We start from the raw sequence: 21,395 nt of genomic DNA, 5'->3' as shown, positions 1-21,395 counted from the left end.
CTTTTGCACAGTACTGTTATGTATTGCCCTGTACTGCTGCCACAAATAAAAACAAATTTCATGACATCTGTGAGTGATGATAAACCTGATTCTGATATGGGTCTCCATTGTGGGTTGAGAATGAAAAGGGAGGACAGGGAGGGTTGACATGGTTGGGAAAACGGGAAGGGAGAGGGCAGGGAGCGGGAAACACTAGAGAGGCATTCTGTAATGATCAATAAACCAATTGTTTGGAATCAAATGACTTTGCCTGGTGTATCAGGGCTGGGTGCCCGCACCAAGCATCCCCCCCCCCACCCCCACCCCGGCTCCTGCTCCGGCACTCCTTCTCTGCCACCTGTCCCATACCTCCCATGGCGCTCTACCCTAGCTATTTCCAACATTCTTTACTCCTGTCAGATTTACAAACTTGCTCTCCACTCCACATTGACAAATGCAGTGCTGCACAAAAGTCTTAGGCACCCTTGCTATATATATGTACCTAAGACTTTTGCACAGTACTATAAGTCATTAACCCAGGGAGAACATAACTTTTGTGGATATAAGCATTGATACAATAAATTTGAAAGTATGAATTAACTAGGGATTGTGTGGTCATTCACCTAAGTTAGTTGATATATTATGTTTGTAACAAAGCCAAACTTGTGTGGGTAAAGCTTTAGAATATTTTTTTACAGATTGCAGAAAGTCTCCAGTTCGATCACATTTTATTCAGGAACTTCAGCCTGCCAAAAGCATGTGTGAACCATTCACCAACGTCACTTCCAGTTCTGGGTGGAGCATCCACATTGCATACTGGGAACTGAAGTTCTTTATTATATGCACACATAATAACACACCTTCCCCCTTTAAAGAAAGCACACAATAGTTTGTCCTCCTAAGCCTGCAAAAGACAATAATGCTTTCCAACATTAACTTCAATTGTAATGGGTAAATACAATCTGCCATACACTCAGCCACTCTCAATCTGACTCCATGACGGCTTAATGATCCTTTTTTGACTGCTATTTGTTTCCACAAGTGTCTTGTTTTCATTTGCTGTGTTAATAGCAGTGTCCTTTTGAGAATTCTGATTTTCATGTTCAAATTTTTCATATCTTTCTGCCAGGACCTATCTGTTTGTCTTTGTTCTTGTTCTTGTTCTTGCTGTGTGATCCTAATTTGTTTCATATGCCTCATAATGGAGCCCTGAAATACATCCATGTGCTCATAGAGTCTTTGCACAAGTTCCAACTGAGTCTGTCTCAGTTTGCAGAGCTCCACCTGTTGGCCGTGTATCATATATAACAACTCCCCTTGTTGGTTTGCTGTTGGTCTGAATTTGGGGATTGCGTGATCTCCTCACCTTCCTTTTTGTTTTTCCTCTTCAACTTTGGAGAGGATCCTGGAGATACTTTTGATTTCTAGTCTCTAACTGGAAGTTGATGAGAGACAGATTTTGAAACATAGCTGCATGATGTGGAAGCAAGACTGTGACTTCTTCATCATGATCACTCTGTTCTGCACTGGCACCTAGTCATGCCAGTGTAGATAGTATGGATGTCGATGGAAGATGGAGTTCTTGTGCTTCTCTTGTATAACCTCTCTGGATCTCTCATGATGCTGATATGAGTTTATCAAGTTATATTGGGTAAGCATCCCAGCCCCTCAAAGACATCTGCATACTTTTTATTGTGTATTGCCTAGTCACTATGGGTCTGTGAAGCCACTACAAAAACTCTTTCCACCAGATTGAGCCTTTCACATGCAGGAGGACCTAATATTGGCTGCACTCACTTATCTACAGTCAGTAACTGTGCCTTTGGGTACTGTCCCTTGTGCTTCAAGGTCACTATACGGCCTCCTTTTACTGGAATGTTCTCTCCAGTATAGCTAGTCACTTTTAAATTCACTGGGTAAATCTTGCTTTTTATTTTCAGAGTCTTATAATTATCCACAAATAACAAATTTACCTGGGCTCTGGTGTCAAGCTTGAATGGAATTATTGTCTTATTCAGTCACTGGAATAATTTATTCTGTCTTACTAGAACCAGCAGTCTGTAGAGAATCTACAAAATCTTTCTCCATTTTCTTTTGCAATCATATGCACTTTTCTCTTGGTAGTCTCAACTTTGCAGCACCTTGCAAAATTATTCTTCTTCCTAACATTATTGCAGGACTTTTCATAAGCAGGACATATCTTTAAAATATGCCTCCTTCCACATTTGTTGAATTTACTGTTTGAGCTTCTCTCTTTGGTTTGCAGTTGCATTGTGAAACACCTTGCGCTCTGCTCCCGTTTTCTCAGTATGAGCAATTGTTTCTGCCCTGTACAACTCGTTAACTTATGCTCATGTGGTGTCTGCTGCCCTACACATATTCACAGCCCAGTGAATGGAGGTGCTGGCTCGAAGGGCCGAATGGCCTACTCCTGCACCTATTGTCTATTGTCTAGCATTAAATCCTTTTCACAGAACAATCTTTCTCTGAGAACATTATCTGGGATTCCACAATCTATTTGTCTCTGACTAGTGAGTCTCTCAAATTTCCAGACTCACAGGATTTACTCAGTGTGTGAAGCTCAGCTAAGAATTGGTCAAAACTGACACTGTTTCTGGTCACTTATATCTCTCAAACCTGATGTTTTTACTTGGGACAAAATACTCCTCAAATTTTGTTATCAGAATATCCAACTTAAAGTCTGTCTCATCAATGTGAAAGCTGTTATTGATGTCCAAAGCATCTTTGCCAATTACGTGTAGAAAGATAGATGCTTCAATTTTTCATCTCGCCTCCCCCGGCTCTACTTGCCACTAAACAGATATTGAATGGCTGTTTGAAGTGTTTCCAGTTATCCGGTACGTTGCATAGGTGTGGGAGGACTCAGCTTATACACAATAGGTCTTTTTGTACTCTCTCGCCTGGTATTCCCTTGGTGAATCCGGTGAACTTTGGACAATGTGCTCTGTCACCTCGCTGGCCCTCACTTTGCCGCAACATTTTTTTCCCCTGTCGAACAAGTGTCTCTTTCATTGTCACTCCCAGTATTCAGCTCTGATTTATAATTAGATCTCACGCTGACATCTGACACCATATATGTTTGTTCCTTAACGAGGACAAACTTGCATGGGTAGAAGCACTCGAACTATTTCATTTAAAGATTTACAGAATGGCTTCAGCTCGATCACATTTTACTCGGGACCTCCAGCCCGCTGAACGCACGTGTGACCCATTCATCAACGTCACTTCCTGTTCCAGGTGTACCATCTGCATTGCACACTGGGAAATGAAGTTCTTTATTATGTACACACATACACAAAATTCACATAGATGAGACAGTAGCTTCTGTTGTCCATGCATGCAGGGAAATTCCGTTTGTATTTGGAGACAAACTTAAACAAGAACTAGCATGCATAGAATGGATAAATATCATCCAGGAAATTGAAGAACCGACAGGTTGGGTGAGCTCAATGGCTAATGTACAAGAGAAGATGGAGCATTGTGGAAATGTCTAGACCCTAGAGATCTCAATAAAGCCATCAAGAGAGAGCGTTTTTAATTGCCAATGTGGGAGGAGATCATGACTTGGTTGGCAGCTGCCAAGTGGTTTAGCAAACTCGATGCATCGTCTGGGCTTTGGCAGATGAATTCTGATGAGGCAAGTTCTGGACTGTGCAGTTTTAACACATCAGAAAGAAGATATCACTTTCTTCAGTTACCATATAGGATCCTGTCCGCTCCAGAAATCTACCATAAAACCATCCACATGATCTTTGAGGGTATACCTGGTATTGAGACCATGATGGATGACATCATCATCTGGGGATCACACATGCTTTTGGCAGGCTGAAGTTCCCGAGTAAAATGTGGCCATTTTGTAAATAAAACATTTCTAGCATTTTTACTCATGCAAGTTTGTCTTTGTTAAAGAACAAACATAACAGGATGATAATAACTTCTGTGGATATTTGCATTAATACAATGAAGTTGATATGATAAAGTTGAAAGTTTGACTGAATGATTTGTATGGTCATTCACCTAAATAAGCTGACAAAGTAAGGATCAGCAGGCCTAGATATAAGGTAAGAAAGAGAGTTTAAAAAGGATTTGAAGGGTAAAATTTTCACACAGAAAGTAATTGGACTTGAGATGAACTACCAGAGTTACTAGTGGAGTCAAGAACAGTTACAACATTTAAGAACTATCTGGATAGATACTTGGCAGAGCAGGGCCGAGAAATATAGAATTAATGCAGGCAAATGAAAGCATTATGTGTAAGCATGATGTTGGCACAGACACAGTTGTCAGAAGGACCTGTGTTTATACTGCACATGTCCATGTCTCTAAAATGAAAAACACAATTATTTTGGATACTGGTGAGAATGAAAAATCAACAGAAATTGTTAAAAATGTTCACAGTATGGAGGGGAAGCAGAGTTACCATCTCAATCAATTCTGATGTTTATATTCTGATAAAGGATCAATGACTGAGAACATTCACCCTGTTTTCTCCGTATACATGCTGTTTGACTGGCTGAGTGTTTCCAGCAGCTTTTGTTTTATTATTAATACGTTTTGAATATTTTGTATATTTGTGGACATCAGAGAGATTCAAAGCCAGTTGGCAGCCAGCTCAGCCTGGGAGCTGAATTTAACAAGTGTTCAAAGCTTTTCTGCTCCTGATAAGTGAATTTAATGAGATAACTGGTGGCTCAGGTTGCATGCCGCTAAGGAGAGATTTAGTGCACATACAGTATATTGAAGCAGAATACTGTTCTACATATCCATAAATGAGATTTCAGTTAAGTGGATGACTTTAATTCTTATCAGCTCCAGGGCTAATAAAATGTATAAAGGAAAATTAAAAGCTGAAATGAATGATTTAAACAAAAATGGTTTACATGTTCCCCCAAACACTGTACTTAACAGATGTTATGTTCCTGCCTTCATCCTAGAATCAGAAATGTGTGTGTACCTGGCCTCGTTGAGTCATCTTGTGGTATGTCACGTTAATTCTCCACCCACTTCCACTCTGACCTCTCCATTTTTGTTCTCTTCCACCATTTCAAAATAAAAGTTTTAAGCTCAAAGGACAGCACCACATCTTCAAACTATGCATTTAAAATGCTCAGTACTCAATAACAATTCAATAATGTCATGTAACTAGCATTTCAGGTCTGTTCCTGAAGAAAATACAGCCAGTAGCAAAAAGTCCACTTCTCTTCCTCTCTCTATCTGTCTTGGGGTATCACAGGTAAAAGGGAGAAGGCAGGAGAATGGAGATGAGAGGAAAAATAAATCAGCAATGATTGAATGGTGGGCTGAATGGCCTCACCCTGCTTCTTTACAGTATTTTATGGTCTATATCTGACATTCTATTTCAGTGGGTGTCCAAAATACACTCCCAGGAGAAACACTTACAACCAATTTTGTTTGGTGCAAGGGAATGAGAAGATGGCTATGAAATTTATTCAAAGAAATGAGAGGGACTATGAATGTGTTCTGGATATCTGTGAATTTTCCTGGGCGGTAAGAGCTGACTATCAACCCACAGATAGTACCGTAATCTACTGATGTCTATTGATGTGGTCCTTCAGAGCCACAGTAACAGAGTGAGAAAGGGCATTACTTATAATGTACAGGCCAACGTAATGATGAGCACCATCAGTGACCATTGATGCTAAACCATTGCTACAAGACAAGTATCCTGAAGTAGCAGTTTTCATAAGAGGTGACAGGATTATGGTAGACCTATTTCCAGGGGATATAACATGAAAGTTGAGCGTGTGTGTGTGTGTGTGTGTGTGTCTGCAATAGAAGAAAAAAATAGTTGGAGAAGAACAATACAATATCACAAAAATTGAGATATATGAACTGCAGGTTAAATATTGGATCCCAAATGCAACACAAGAAAACACAATAAAGTTACAACAAAATGGAAATCAATTACTGTAAACAGAAAAAAAAGAGATTCCTGTATGCAAAACCTAATAAAATAGGTTAGCTGGAGAAAAATAGTTTAAAAATGCCTCTCCAGTCATTTTTCTTCTAATATTGCAAATCTCTCTCTCTCTTAAACACACTACTGTGCTTGTATTTACTTCTGGATTACTAAAACCAAGTGAGGCAGGAAATAGATTAATGGCCAGTGCAAGGAAGCAAATTTTGCAACAAGAAATAAAACTACAAGGCCTGTATCAGAGGATAATATAATCTTAATAACTATTGGAATATTGCAAAAACAAATTATCAGGTAACAGAGCAAAAATAAACAAGCAAACAGTATGTAACCGGGTGACCATTGGATCTTATTCAGTATCGTTAAAAGTGTACTTAGGCACCCATCCGGGTAATGCTAGAATAGTTGTCTGTGCCTTTAAGGGAGACGTTGATGTCATTACGCACGCACGGGATAGTGGGAGGACCATTTTGCTTTCTGCTGACGACGTGGTAAAGTGTTGGAATTGGTTTCCCCAGAGTATGCTGGACGTGGTGAGGAAAGATTTTCTCGAGTAAGTGACTCAATGCTGGATTGCGTGGCTTGGGCAAAGTTCCTCACCAGCCAAGATTGCCACTACCGTATTTGTACGGTATTAGTTCTGGTATTTTTATACTGCATACGCAATCCTGTCCATACACAAGGGTGTGAATCAAAAGTTGAACTGAGATTGTAACGGCAAGAACTGGTTGTAAATTTGTTCGTTTTGTTTCGCAACCCTCTTCTGGCACTTAAACATCGAAAACCGATAAAGGAATTAAAACCCGAAAAAGTCTTCGTTGTCCTGAGTGTATACTTTTTCCCAGGCTACAAGTAGAAAGGATAGCTTAAAGAACTTCTAATGGACAATGCATGGTCTGTAAATCAGATCTGCCAAAGCTGCCATGAAAGTAACTTGATGCAAAAATTCATGGAAGTCAATATAAAGATTTCCAGTAGGATTTTGATAAAGGTTAATATAACTGCAGGGTTGTTAGATATGGGTGGTATAAAAGAGATAAAAAAGATAATCTAATGAATTTCATTAAGACTAAGCATAAAACAATACTGGAAAATAATAAAACCAATAACAAAAACTGGATTTTTTTTCCTACACAGAGCTAAAATTTATAGTAAATATTCAAAAGTGTTCACCCGTCACAGTACAGTGATTTAAAATATTATTTAGCCTGTCTGTAATCCCCCACAGGTCTATTATTACTGTCCACCATTATTGCCTAAAATCTGGAAAATCTTTACTTCAACCATAGATGATAAGAATGCATTTTGAAGAAATGTATCAACTAATACCTGTAAAAGCAGATTACTTAAAAGATGACACTTACTGAGAACAAATTGCAAAACAATTTAAAAGGGCATAATTTTCATAGGATTCTTTATATCATTCCTGTAGAATTCCTGCATGAATTTTTTGATCTGTCAGTGTAGGTTTTGTATAGGCCATTTTTTGTTTAGTCTCTTCTATACAAATCTTCAGGTAGTATGATAACTGGAAGCTCTGTGAAATGATTCTGGCGAGTTACCATTGTACTAGTTCACCCACCTTGACTTATCAGAAGCTGGTGCTCATGGCACACATCAACTCCAAACTCCAGGACAACCTTGACCCATTGCAATGTGCCTACCACCAAAACAGATCTATGACAAACACCATATCCTGGCCCTACACTCACCTTGGGCCATCTGGACAGTAAAACAACCTACATTAAATTATTATGTATTGACTGCAGCTCTACTTTCAATATTATAATTTCAAACTCATTTCCAAACTCCTAGTCCTGGGATTCAACACTTCTCTTTGTAAGTGAATCCTTTACTGGCCAACCGATAGTAAAGATTGGCAGCAACAGACTTCTATCATGATTATCCTCAACACTGGTTCACCACAAGTCTGTGTCCTCAGCCCCCTTATCTACTCACAGTACATTCATGACTATGTGGCCAGATTCTGCTCTAACTCTGTCTCCAGGTTTGTAGATGATACCTTTGCCATGTGCTAAAAATAAAATAATGATGAGTTAGAATGCAGGAGGGGGTTAGAGAGCCCAGTGGTGTGGTGTCATGACAACCTTTCCCTCAATGACAGCTAAACAAAAACACTGGACATTGATTTCTGGGGGTGGGGGGGGGAGTGCAAGGTAGCGTAGAAGGGTGGCATCGTAACGTAGCAGTAAGCAGCACCAGCAATCAGCATTCCGGGTTCAATACTAGTCACTGAATGTTAGGAGTTTCTATGTTCTACAGACTTGGATATCTACAGAATCTTTTACGTTTATGATAATGCTAACAACTCAGCTGCTGTTTGAAGTGGAAATCTTCACAATTTTCAAGTGGACTATACTCTCTGGAGTTCAGAAGAATGAGATAGGATCTTATAGAAACATACAAAATTTTGAAAGGGATAGATAAGATAGAAGTAGGAAAGTTGTTTCCATTGGTAGGTAAGACTAGAACTAGGGAACATTGCCTCAAGATTCAGGGGAGAAGATTTAGGACGGAGATGAGGAGAAACTGTTTTTCCCAGAGAGTGGTGAATCTGTGGAATTCTCTGCCCAGGGAAGCAGTTGAGGCTTCCTCACTAAATATATGTAAGAAACAGTGAGATAGGTTTTTACATAGTAGGGGAATTAAGGGCTATTGGGAAAAGGCAGGTAGATGGAGCTGAGTTTACGGACAGATCAGCCATGATCTTATTGAATGGCGGGGCAGGCTCAATGGGCCAGATGGCCTACTCCTGCTCCTATTTCTTATGTTCTTATGTTCACCTTAATGAAACAACAGAAAGAACCAAATTTGCCTGCAGAGCTTTAGGCTGTTGGGATACAACCTCATGAGACAACTAATCCCATGACATCTACCATTTCAAAACAAGGATGAGGAGGATGCATTTAAATAGGGAACCCTTAAACTTTCTTTACTTCTCGAAGCCTGGGAACCATTATCCTTTGAAGATGGTAAACAATAGCTATCTCTGACAATGTTTCAATAATACTTTTACAAACTGGAGCTCCACGAGGTCATGTTCAAAAAAAAGGAAATAATAGCATTTATTTACCACTCAATGTACATAACTTTGTTTCTATTTGAACGTGTTCTTCTTCTTTCAAATGCCTAAAAACTGTGCAGTTCCAGCACTGTTGCTTTGTAAGTATGTAACTATTTACATTCTGCATTTTCTTGCTATGGCATTTACAGTCTAAAAGTGGTCTTTGATTAAATTTAAACTTAAAAAAAAACAATAAATTGCTGGAATACTCAATGGCCAGGTAGCATCTATGGAGGAGAAACAATGTCAATGTTTCAGGAGGCGAATGTTTCATGGGTCTGAAACATAAATTTTGCATTTCAGGTGGCATCATACCAAAGTCCTATAAATGCATCTTTACTCATGTACTCCAAAACTCTTGTAAACAAGGTTAAAAAAATTTTGTCTTCCTAATAGCTTGTGGTTCCTGCATGCTAGCCTTTGGAGACCTGTATACGAGGACACAATGTCTCTTTGAATATTAATATTACACCTTTTAAAATATATGCTGTTTTTCAGTTTTGTTAACCAAAGTAAATTTTCACATTATTCCACATTCTATTGCATCCACCGTGTTCTTGCACCCTCACCCAACTTACCCTTAACTGCTTGATTTCCTCTTTCTTACTGATAAATCCACCTGGTTTTGTATTACTAGCAAACTTTCATATGTGGTATTTGTTCCCTTTAGCCAAACAGTCATATAGGATGGAAACAGTGGAACTAAGCACCAATCTGGATGGTTAACATGAACCTAAAAAAGATTTGTTTATTCCTACTCTTTGCTTTCTGTCTGATAACCAGTTCCCAAATCCTACTACCTACAATGCTGTGTGTTAGTTGACAGGTTCCTTCCTGGACCTAATCAAAGCCTCTTGTAAATCCAAATACACTACATCCATTAGTTCCCCCACATCCTCAAAGAACTCCATTAAATGTAAAACCGGCTCAGATTAAAAGTCAATTACAATCCTCTAAAAAGCAAAGTATATTGAAGATTACCACATCAAACTATCATCACATCCTATTTGTTGATAAAATGTCAAAGTCTTAAGAGTGTAATACAGTCCACTAAAGAGATTCTGATGCAACTTCTCAGCAAATAATATATTATCAGCAGATGCGCTAGAAGGAAATCATTCGACTTCTTCAGACATAAAGGGAATTTAAACACTACAAAAAATAGACTTTCAGTTCCTGTGGGTGATGCAGTATGCATCTCTAAAGCAGTAATATTTTTAATGAATCCTTGATTGTGATGACCTGCTAAGGAGCCATACATTAATCTGGCTATTTCTAACATAATAGACTCCATATCCCCTTGGGTTTGCTAATGAACCACTACTAAAACTATACTAGTGCAAAGCTGTATTCCTTGTATTGAAGAGTGACTTTGACCTTAAATTGATTTCTGTTCTCCTCTGGGTTTGTGGATATTGAAGTAACTGGTAATATTGCAAAAATATTGTTTCATTGTAACACAAACTACAAAATAGCTGTCTGTGAATGGTATTTCAGCAGAGAGTAATAGATATCTGGGACTCAATGCAAGAAACAATCTATGAGTTCACAAAGCACTAGGAGGCCCATTTCATTAAATTAGCTGGTCATAGCTCACAACCACCATGCTAATTACTTGTTTGAAAATATGTAATTTAATCATGTAGCCAGTACCCAAAGTGGGATCATTCAACTGATCCAACAACTATAGAAACAATAAAGTCCTGATTCATCATGATGTGGTCCAACATACTGTGTGTAAGCTGTCAGTTTTATTACTGAGTAGTCCATCACAAACTAGTTAGTGCTAATCCAAGTACAATTCCATATTGTTTAGTAATATAGCGATAAGCAAAGTCCAAATGCACTGAGGTTTCCTCCTATTAACTTGATTAATATCATACAGTCGTCAAAATATAATAGTCAAAACACACTTGACAGGTGAACCATTAAAGCAGCAATTGTAAACTCAAGGTAAACTAGTTTCACAACTTAATCATCATCACTCAACAGGAACTATTATACTTTCATAATGAATATGTTTCATGTTTAAATTTTTAATTTGATAGCTTCTTTGAGTTCTGTGGGTCAGAACATGCTGGAATATCACTGGTAGATGGTAGCATCTCCTTCACTATGTCAGATCAGCATAGCTGAAGAAACGTCTGTGTGCTGATGACTGAGGGGTACGATGAGTTAGCTGACATGTATGACACATTAACCGTGACCATCATCCAGATGAACTACAATTCAGATAGTCTAGCCCTATGAAATCCTCATGTGTATTCTGTACAAACGCAGGATCATTCATGTTAACGTGGTGGACAGAGTCTGGCATGATAATAACCCATCTGCTTTATCTGTTAGAATCACATAGTAGCATTAAGCTCTGGTCACATGCATTCCGACATGTCATCGATAGAGGGCGAGTCTGAGAAGGCTATGGCTAAATGTAAGAAATTGTGACTCGTTGTGTGGGCACTATGGCTGGCTTAGACTTGTTGGGCTGAACGCCTGTATCTGTGCTGTATTGCTCAGTGACTCTGAATCTATGTTCAGTATTGACTCTTGGACTCTATCAGTAACTCAGTAGGTCTTCCAAGATTGCTGTTTCTCAGCAAAAACAGGAGAACTTATGTCTTAACTTCGCCCACATTCATTGTTGTCAGTTTGAGTTTCAAAGCATGAACCCCTTTACCTGCTGGGTTATGTGGAGTACAAATACAGGACTCCAGTCCTGCGGAGGGGTCCAATATGTTTAGCTTCTGAAGTTGATTCCACTCATTTACAAACTTGTCTAGCTAAGATAATTTTTCAAACATGAAATCTTTGCTGGAGTTGTAGACATATCCTTGACAGCTATTCAATTGACTTTGATCATGCACCTATTCTGATAAAGATCATTTTTCCTATTAATGAATTGTCAAAATCCCTGAATAAAGTTTACTTGGTCAGGGCCATAAGTTGATGCCATTGGAGCTATTCCCTTTGATTCACCTAATGCACCTTGCAAACGATGGTCCACAAAGATTGGGAAGTTCTTATCGTACTTTGCCATTAATTTGTCTGGTACCGAAGGCTTCTTTGTCTGGTTGTCTCTTGATAAAAGTCAATGAGGCACTCCTTTCCATTCATCATGTGACATATCTAAACTATACCAGTGCTGTAAGCAGGTGCTTTACAAAACAGCAGCAAAACTTTATAATTTTGTGGATTCAGTGATGAACACAGAACACTGTTTCTTTTCACTTAGTCCACTTCCATGCTGCCTTGTAATTCAGGGTCCAGTGTAATGCTTAAACATGGAAGGAAAAGTCCACAATAATTCAATAATTCGAAGCAGATCTTCAACCCTGTCATGTTGGTTCACATAAGGTGCATCCAACATTACATAAACTTTCTCCTTAACTGGGCTGTAACAATTAATATTCCTTCTATTTCCAAGGCAGCAAACACTGTCCTTATGCTACTTAGAATCGAAGCATAGTTTCTTTTTTAATCAACCATGGGATCTGCCAACTCACTCACAAGCAGTTCTATTCCCTCAGTAATTATTCCCACACATTCCAATCAATTCCCCAAAAATTCAACCATCACATACGTATTGTGGATTGTTTCAAAGGTTTCAAATGTACATTTAATGTCAGAGAAATGTATACAATATACATCTTGAAAGGCTTTCTCTTCGCAAACATCCACGAAAATAGTGGAGTGCCCCAAAGAATAAATGAAGTTAAATGTGAGAACCCCAAAGCCGCCCCCAGATCCCACCCCCCACGTGTAAGCAGCAGCAAAGCAATGACCTCCTCCCCACCAGCAAAAAAAGCAGCATCACCCCCCACTGAGCACTCAAGCGTGCAGCAAAGCATCAATAAAGACACAGACTTGCAGTACCCCAAAGACTACTCGTTCACCCTGTATTCGACATACCACAGGCTCTCCCACTTTCCCTAATAAGGGAAAAAGAGGTGTCCCCATTTCACAGCGAGAAGAGAGACATACAAACAACTCACTGTTTTACGATGTTAAAAGCCCATTGCGTCATTTTTTTCCGAGCTCTGTGCCCAAAGAACTTGGGTCTCTGGGCACATAGCCAGCAGCCAGCTCGCTGCCTTCAATCTTCCGTCTCCCACAACACACTGAATCCCTGCGGAGGCACCAACCACGAGTCTGCCCGCCTCCAGGGCCACGAAATCCCGAAACTCTAAAGGCAAGCTAATCTTCCAGGCTGATTCTTTGGTTTATTGAATAACGGCCAGTTGTGAGACCCTGAAAGTGGATCCCATTCCCACAAAGAACTGAAGTCAGCATGTAACTCCAGGTCAGGGTCACCCTAATATAACTTAATGCACTAATCCCATAGTTCATGAGACCCTTACTATCCAAATATCTGAATATACTCAGTAAGTGAGGCACCATAACTCTTCGATAGAGAATTTCAAAGATTCACATCCTTCTGAGTGAAGAAAATTCTTCTCATTTCAGTCCTGAATGACAAACACCTCATTTTGAGGCCATTTCCTGAAGATCTGGATATCCTAGTCATGGGGTAAATATCATCCGCACATTTACCCTGCCAAGTCTCAACAAGTTTGCAGGTTAAATTACAAAAGGTTACCATGAGCTGCAACCAATCGAATAAGATCAATGTCCCAACACAAATCAATTTCACCACTCTTATTCTATGTTGTTGTAAGAAAAGGCAGATCACCCTTTGAGCTTTAATCTAGTGCCTCATCAGTATCACTTAAAATCCTGTGCTTACATCAATGATGTTGCAGTACCGCTTTTAATCTCCAGTGCTGCTCTTTTCTTTTGCATGTCCATGCCATTCAATAGATCCTGAAATAGACTCCATTCTAAGCTGTGTGAAGGGACAAAACAATCAATGGACAAACAAAAATCTTTCAGGATGCTTTCAAAGCCTCATTGAATAAATGCCACAACACTCTGTTGTTGTGCTAACTTAGACTGGGGTCTAATTTCAGGCTGTCAGACTGTTTCGATGCTTCAGTGCCTTGGGTCAGCTTCAATTATAATGCCAACCACAAGTAGGCCACAACCAGAATACTATCTGACAGAGATTATATTCTAAATGGGAGCACATTCTGAAATTGGAGGTGCAAAGGGACTTGAGAGTCTTAGTACAGAATTCCCTAAAGGTTAACTTGCAGGTTTAGTCAGTAGTAAGGAAGACAAAAGCATTGTTAGCATTCATCTTGAGAGGACTAGAATATATAAGAAAAGATGTAAGTCGTTGGTCAGAGCACATTTAGTGTATTGCGAGCTGTTTTGAACCCCAAATCTAAGGAAGAATATGCTGGCACTAGAGAGATTCCAAGCAGGTTTACAAGAATGAGCATTGTAATGAAAGCGTTAATGTATGAGGATCATTTGATAGCTCTGGGTCTGTACTCTCTGGAGTTTAAAAGATTGAGAACGATCTCATTGAAACTTACCAGTTACTGAATGGCCGAGATAGAGTGGACGTAGAGAGGACGTTTCCTATATGGGGGGGAAGGGAGGGTCCTAGGACCCGAGAGCACAGCCCCAAAATACAAGTATGTCCCTTTAGAATAGAATGAGGATGATTTCCTTTAGCCAGAGGATGATGAATGTATGGAATTCTTTGCCATAGACAGCTGTGGAGGATAAGTTATTGGCTAAATTTAAAGTAGAGCTTGATAGATTCGTGATTAGTAAGGGTGTCAAAGGATACAGGGAGCATGGATTGAGCAGGCAAATAAATCAGCCATGACAAAAAGGCAGGGCAGACTTGATGGGCCAGATAGCTTAATTCTGCTCCTATGTCATATGGTCTAACCACTGCCCTGATGCAACGCTAGCGCACCTGCAACAAAATCTCACAAAAGGTTGAACAAACACAAACCTCTAAGTATTCTCATTCTTATTCCCCATCACCATTCATCGTAACAGCAGCTTGGAATTGTTCCAAATGTGCATAAAAAATGCTACAGAGCCCTGACTCATCATGATGTGGTGCTCATGCAAGCAATTTAAATAGCTATTATTTTCATTATGAAATAAGTTTCTATATGGAAGATCACATACACACTGCTGGAACAAGCGGGTCAGGCAGCATCTACAGAAAGGAATAAACAGTCAACGTTTCCGGCTGAGACCTTCATCAGGACTGGAAAGGAAGTGGATGGAAACCAGAATAAGGAGGTAGGGGAGGGGAATGAGTACTGTCTAGAAGGTGATAGGTGAAGCTAGGTGCTTGAGTAAGGGGTGATGAAGTGAGAAGCTGGGAGATGACAGGTGGAAAAGATTAAGGGCCAAAGAAGAAGGAATCTGATAGGAGAGGAGAGTAGACCTTGGGAAGGAGGAGAGGCACTGGAGGGAGGTGATAGGTAAGTGAGGAGAAGAGAAGAGGTAAGAAGGGAGCCAGAATAGGGAATAGAAAAAGAGAGAGGGGGAGTGGGAAAATTACCGGAAGTTAGTGAAATTGACATTTATATCATCAGGTTAAAGCTACCCAGACAGAATATGAGGTGCTGTTCCCCCAACCTTAGAGTGGCCTCATCGTGGCAGTACTGGAAGTTATGAACAGACATGTCAGATTGGGAGTTGGGATTGGAATTAAAAAGGTTGGCCGCCAAGAAATCCTGCTTATTATGGATGGAGCAAAGGTGTTCAACGAAGAGGTTCCCCAATCTATGTCGAGTCTCACCAGTGTAGAGGAGACACATCGAAAGCGCTAGATATAGTAGATGATACCAACAAATTTACAGATGAAGTGTTACCTCACCTGGAAGGACTATTTAGAGCTCTGAATGGAGGGGAATGGACAAGTGCTGCACTTCTTCTCCTTGTAGGGATAAGTGCCAAAAGGAATATTAGTGGGGAAGGATGAATGGACAAGGAAATCACAGAGGGAGTGTTCCCTGTGGAAAGTGGAGAGTGCAGTGCCGGGAGGCAAGGATGTGTTTGGTAGTCGGATTCCATTGAAGGTGGCAGAACTGTGGAGAATGATGGGCTGGAGTCAAAGGCTCATGGAATGGTTGGTAAGGACCAGAGGAACCCTATCCCTGTTAAGGTAGTAGGAAGATGGGGTGAGGGCAAATGAATGGGAAATGGAGGAGATGCATGTGAAGGCAGCATCAATGGTGGAGGAAGGGAAACCCAGTTATTAAAGAAGGAGGATACAGTACCTCTGATGTTCTGGGAGGGAAAGATTCATCCTGATCCACTCTCCTCTATCAGATTCCTTCTTCTTCAGTCCTTTACCATTTCCACCTATCACCTCCTAATTTCTCACTTCTTCACCTGTCTCCCTTCAACTTGGCTTCACCTATCACCTTCGAGCTTGTCTCCATCCCCCCCCACCCCCACCCCCATCACCTTCTTATTTTGGCTTCTTCTCTGTTCTTTTCCAGTCCTGATGAAGGGTCTCAGCCCAAAATGTCAACTCTTTATTCCTTTCCATAGATGTTGCCTGACCAGCTGAGTTCCTCCAGCATTTTGTATGTTTTCTCTGGATGACCAGAATCTTTTGCTTATGATTTGCTGCACAGAAGATATTGCTGTTCCAAACTCAGGATCGTATTCGGTGTCAGAACAACAGTTTGGAGACTTTTAGTGCACTCAAATCACTCACAGTACTGCGATTTCTCACAATTCTTGTTATTTTTCATGCGGATTATACTCTACTATACTTCAATTGCAAGAACTTTGTCCACTCATTTAATCTTATCTACTGTATATATAAATAAATACATAGTGCCAAAAGATATTAAAAATATAGTGAAGCAGTGTGCATGAGTTCATTGTCTGAGCATTCATTGATGGCAGAGGGGAAGAAACTGTTTCTAAAACATTGACTGTGTGTCTTCAGGCTCCTGTACCTCCTCCTTGATGGTAGCAATGTGAAGAGACATGTCCTGGAAGATGGGGGTCCTTAATGACGGATGCCACATTTATGATGCATTGCCTTTTGAAGGTGTCTACAGTGCTGGGGAGGCCAGTGGCCATGATGGAGCTGGTTGAGTTTGCAACTTGCTGCAGCTTTTTCCAATCCTGCCCCTCCATACCAGACAGTGATACAACCAGTACTAATGTTAGAACACTAGAATACTATAGCATAGTACAGGCCCTTCGGCCCTCGATGTTGTGCCGACCCATATATTCCTTAAAAAAATTACTAAACCCACACTACCCCGTAACCCTCTATTTTTCTTTCATCCATGTGCCTGTCCAAGAGGCTCTTAAATACCCCTAATGTTTTATCTTCCACCACCATCCCTGGCAAGTCATTCCAGGCACCCACAACCCTCTGTGTAAAAAACTTACCCCTGATGCCTCCCCTAAACTTCCCTCCCTTAACTTTGTACATATGTCCTCTGGTGTTTGCTATTCCTGCCCTGGGAAACAGGTAGTGGCTATCCACCCAATCTATGCCTCTCATAATCTCATAATCCTCTATCAAGTCCCCTCTCATCCTTCTACGCTCCAAAGAGAAAAGTCCAAGCTCTGCTAACCTTGCTTCATAAGACCTGTTTTCCAATCCAGGCAACATCCTGGTAAATCTCCTCTGCACCCTCTCCATAGCTTCCACATCCTTCCTATAATGAGGTGACTAGAACTGAAGACAATATTCTAAGTGTGATCTCACCAGAGATTTGTAGAGTTGCAACATGACCTCTCTACTCTTGAACTCAATCCCCCTATTAATGAAGCCTAGCATCCCATAGGCCTTCTTAACTATCCTATCAACCTGTGCAGCGACCTTGAGTGATGTATGGATTTGAACCCCAAGGTCCCTCTGTTCATCCACACTCTTAAATAACCGACCATTAACCTTGTACTCAGCCTTCTGGTTTGTCCTTCCAAAATGCATCACCTCACACTTATCCAGATTGAACTCCATCTGCCACTTTTCTGCCCAACTCTGCATCCTGTCTATATCCTCTTGCAACCTTCGACAACCTACAGCTCCATCCACAACTCCTCCAATCTTCGTGTCACCCGCAAACTTACTCACCCATCCTCCACCTCTTCATCCAGGTCATTTATACAAATCACAAAGAGCAGGGTCCCAGGACAGATCCTTGCGGCACTCCACTAGTTACCGACCTCCAGGCAGAATACTTTCCTTCCACTACTACCCTCTGTTTTCTTCCTTTAAGCCAACTTTTTATCCAAACAGCCAAGGTTCCGCTGATCCCATGCCTCATGACTTTCTGGATGAGTCTCTCGTGGGGGATCTTGTCAAATGCCTTGCTAAAATCCATGTAGACCACATCTACCACCCTACCCTCATCAATTTCTTTTGTTACCTCTTCAAAAAACTCAATTAGGCTTGTGAGGCACGACCTTCCCTTCACAAAGCCATGTTGACTATCCTTCAGTAGACTGTACTTCTTCAAGTGCTCGTAGATCCTATCCTTAAGAATCCTTTCCAACAGTTTGCAGACCACCAACGTAAGAATAACCGGTCTATAGTTCCCAGGATTCTCCCTATTACCTTTTTTTAAACAAGGGAACTACATTTGCCATTCTCCGATCTTCCGGCACCTCGCCTGCAGTCAAAGAGGATTCAAAGATAATAGCTACTGCTCCAGCGATCTCTTCTCTCACTTCCCACAGCAACCTGGGGTATATCATGTCTGGCCCTGGGGATTTATCAATCTTGATGTTTTTAAGAAGATCCAACACTTCTTCTTCCTTAATCTCCACATTATCCAGCACACAGGCCTGTTCTATTTTGAACTCGCCCTGATCAAGGTCCTTTTCACTTGTGAATACTGAAGCAAAGTATTCATTTAGAACCTCCCCAACCTCCTCCGCCTCCAGGCACATGTTGCCCTCTTTATCCTTTAGCAGCCCCTCCTTCATTCTAGTCATCCTTCTGTTCTTCACATGCACATAGAACGCCTTGGGGTTCTCCTTAATCCTACATGCCAAGGCCTTCTCATGCCTTCTTCGAGCCCTCCTAAATCCTTCCTTAAGCTCCTTCCAGGCTACCCTATATTTCTCATGAGCCCCTCCTGCTTCCTGCTTCTTATATCTAACATATGCTTCCTTCTTCCTCTTGACGAGTTTCCTTACGTGTTTTGTCAGCCATGGTTCCCTTTTCCTACAATTTTTTCCCTGTGTCAGTGGGACAAACCTATCCTGAACCCAGCACAAATGGTACCTAAACTTCCTCCACATTACTTCTGTGCTTTCACCCTTGAACATCTGTTTCCAATTTACTCTCGCTAGTTCCTGCCTCATCCCTTCATAGTTAGCCCTTCCCCAGTTAAGCACTTTCCCATTTTGTCTGTTTTTATCCTTTTCCATAGTTATGCTGAAGCTAAGGGAGTTGTGCTCACTCTCACCAAAATGCTCCCAAGGGGTCTGCCACTTGACCAGGTTCATTACCCAGAACTAGATGGAGTATGGCCTCTCCTCTCATTGGCCAGTCCACATACTGTGTCAGGAATCCTTCCTGAACACACCTGACAAACTCAACCCCATCTATCCCCCTTGCAGTCAGGTGGTGTCAGTCAATATGAGGGAAGTTGAAATCACCCATAACTACAACCCTGCATTTCCTGCACCATTCTAAAATCTGCCTGCTTATCTGCTCCTCGGTGTCCCGAGGGCAATTTGGGGGCCTATAAACTACTCCCAGCACAGTGATTGATCCCTTCCTATTTCTGACTTCCACCCACACTGACTCAGTGGACACTCCCTCTGCAGCGTCCTCCCTTTCTATAGCCGTGATACTATCCCTGTCCAGTAATGATACTCCCCCCCCCACTTTTTCTACCACCCATCCTATTCCTTTTAAAACACCTAAACCCCGGTACCTGCATCAGCCAATCCTGCCCTTCCTCCAGCCAAGTTTCAGTAATGGCCACAACATCGTAGTTCCACGTACTGATCCATGCTCCAAGTTCATCCCCTTTATTCCTAATACTCCTAGTGTTGATATAGACACATTTCAACACCTCTAACTGGCTACATTTACGCTTTGTCCCCTGCCTGTCCTTCCTCACCAACTCAGAACACGTAGCATCATGCCCTTGTCCTTCTACCCTCATCTCTGCACTCACATTCTGATTCCCACCCCCCTGCCAAACTAGTTTAAACCCTCCCCAACAGCTCTAGCAAACCTGCCCGCCAGGATATTGGTCCCTTTCCAGTTCAGGTGCAGTCCGTCCTTTTTGTACAGGTCAGGCCTTCCCCGGAAGAGATCCCAATGATCCAGAAATCTGAACCCCTGCCCCCTGCACCAACTCTTCAGCCATGCATTCATCTGCCATTACTTCCTGTTCCTACCCTCTCTGTCTCGTGGCACAGGCAGCAATCCTGAGATTACCACCCTTGAGGTCTTGCTTTTTAACTTCTTTCCTAACCCCCTATATTCCTTCTTCAGGACCTCATCCCTACTCCTATCTAAGTCATTAGTCCCCACGTGGACCACAACATCTGGCTGTTCACCCTCTCTCCTGAGAATACCAAGAACTCGATCTGAGATATCGTGGACCCTGGCACCAGGGACGCAACAGACCATCCGGGATTCTCGATCTCTTCCACAGAACCTCTTATCTGTCCCCCTAATTATTGAACCCCCTATCACTACTGTTCTCCTCTTTTCCCTCCTTCCTTTCTGAGCTGAGGGTCCAGTCTCGGTGCCAGAGACGCGACCACTACAACTTGTCCCTGGTAGGTCCTCCCCACCAACAGTATCCAAAACAGTATATTTATTGTTGATGGGAACGGCCACAAGGGTGCTCTGCTCTTTCTGTCTATTCCCCTTCCCTCTCCTGACAATCACCCAGTTACCTGTCTCCTGACTTTCAGGGGTGACTGTCTCCCTGAAACTCCTGTCTATTTCTGCCTCTGCCTCCCGAATGATCTGAAGTTCACCCAGCTCCAGCTCCAGTTCCCTAACTCGGTTTGTCAGGAGCTGCAGCTGGATGCACCTTTTGCAGGTGTAGTCATCAGAGACAATTGTGCTGTCCCTGACTTCCCACATCTTACAATCGGAGCACTGGACTGCCCTATCTACTGCCTCCACTGTACATTTAGGAGTTCTCCACTGGTGACAAACCAATTCTCCTCAAACTCCATGCCTTCTTTGTAATTGCACCAATATGTTGGGTCCAAGATAGATCTTCAGTGATGCTGACACGCAAGAACCTGAAACTGCTTACCTTTTCTACTGCTGATCCCTTGACGAGGATCAGTGTGTTCTCCCCTGACTTCCCCTTCCAGAAGTCCACAATCAAATCCGTGGTCTTACTGACGTCGAGTGCAAGGTTGGTGTTGCAACACCACTAAACCAGCTGATCTATCTCACTCCTCTATACCTCCTCCTGTCATTGGCAAATTTGTAGAAGATGTTTGAACTGTGCCTAACCACACAGTCGTGGGTGTAGA

The sequence above is a fragment of the Mobula birostris genome, chromosome 3, assembly GCF_030028105.1.
Source record: "Mobula birostris isolate sMobBir1 chromosome 3, sMobBir1.hap1, whole genome shotgun sequence".
Lineage (NCBI taxonomy): Eukaryota > Metazoa > Chordata > Chondrichthyes > Myliobatiformes > Myliobatidae > Mobula > Mobula birostris.
This window is presented reverse-complemented; position numbering follows the sequence as displayed.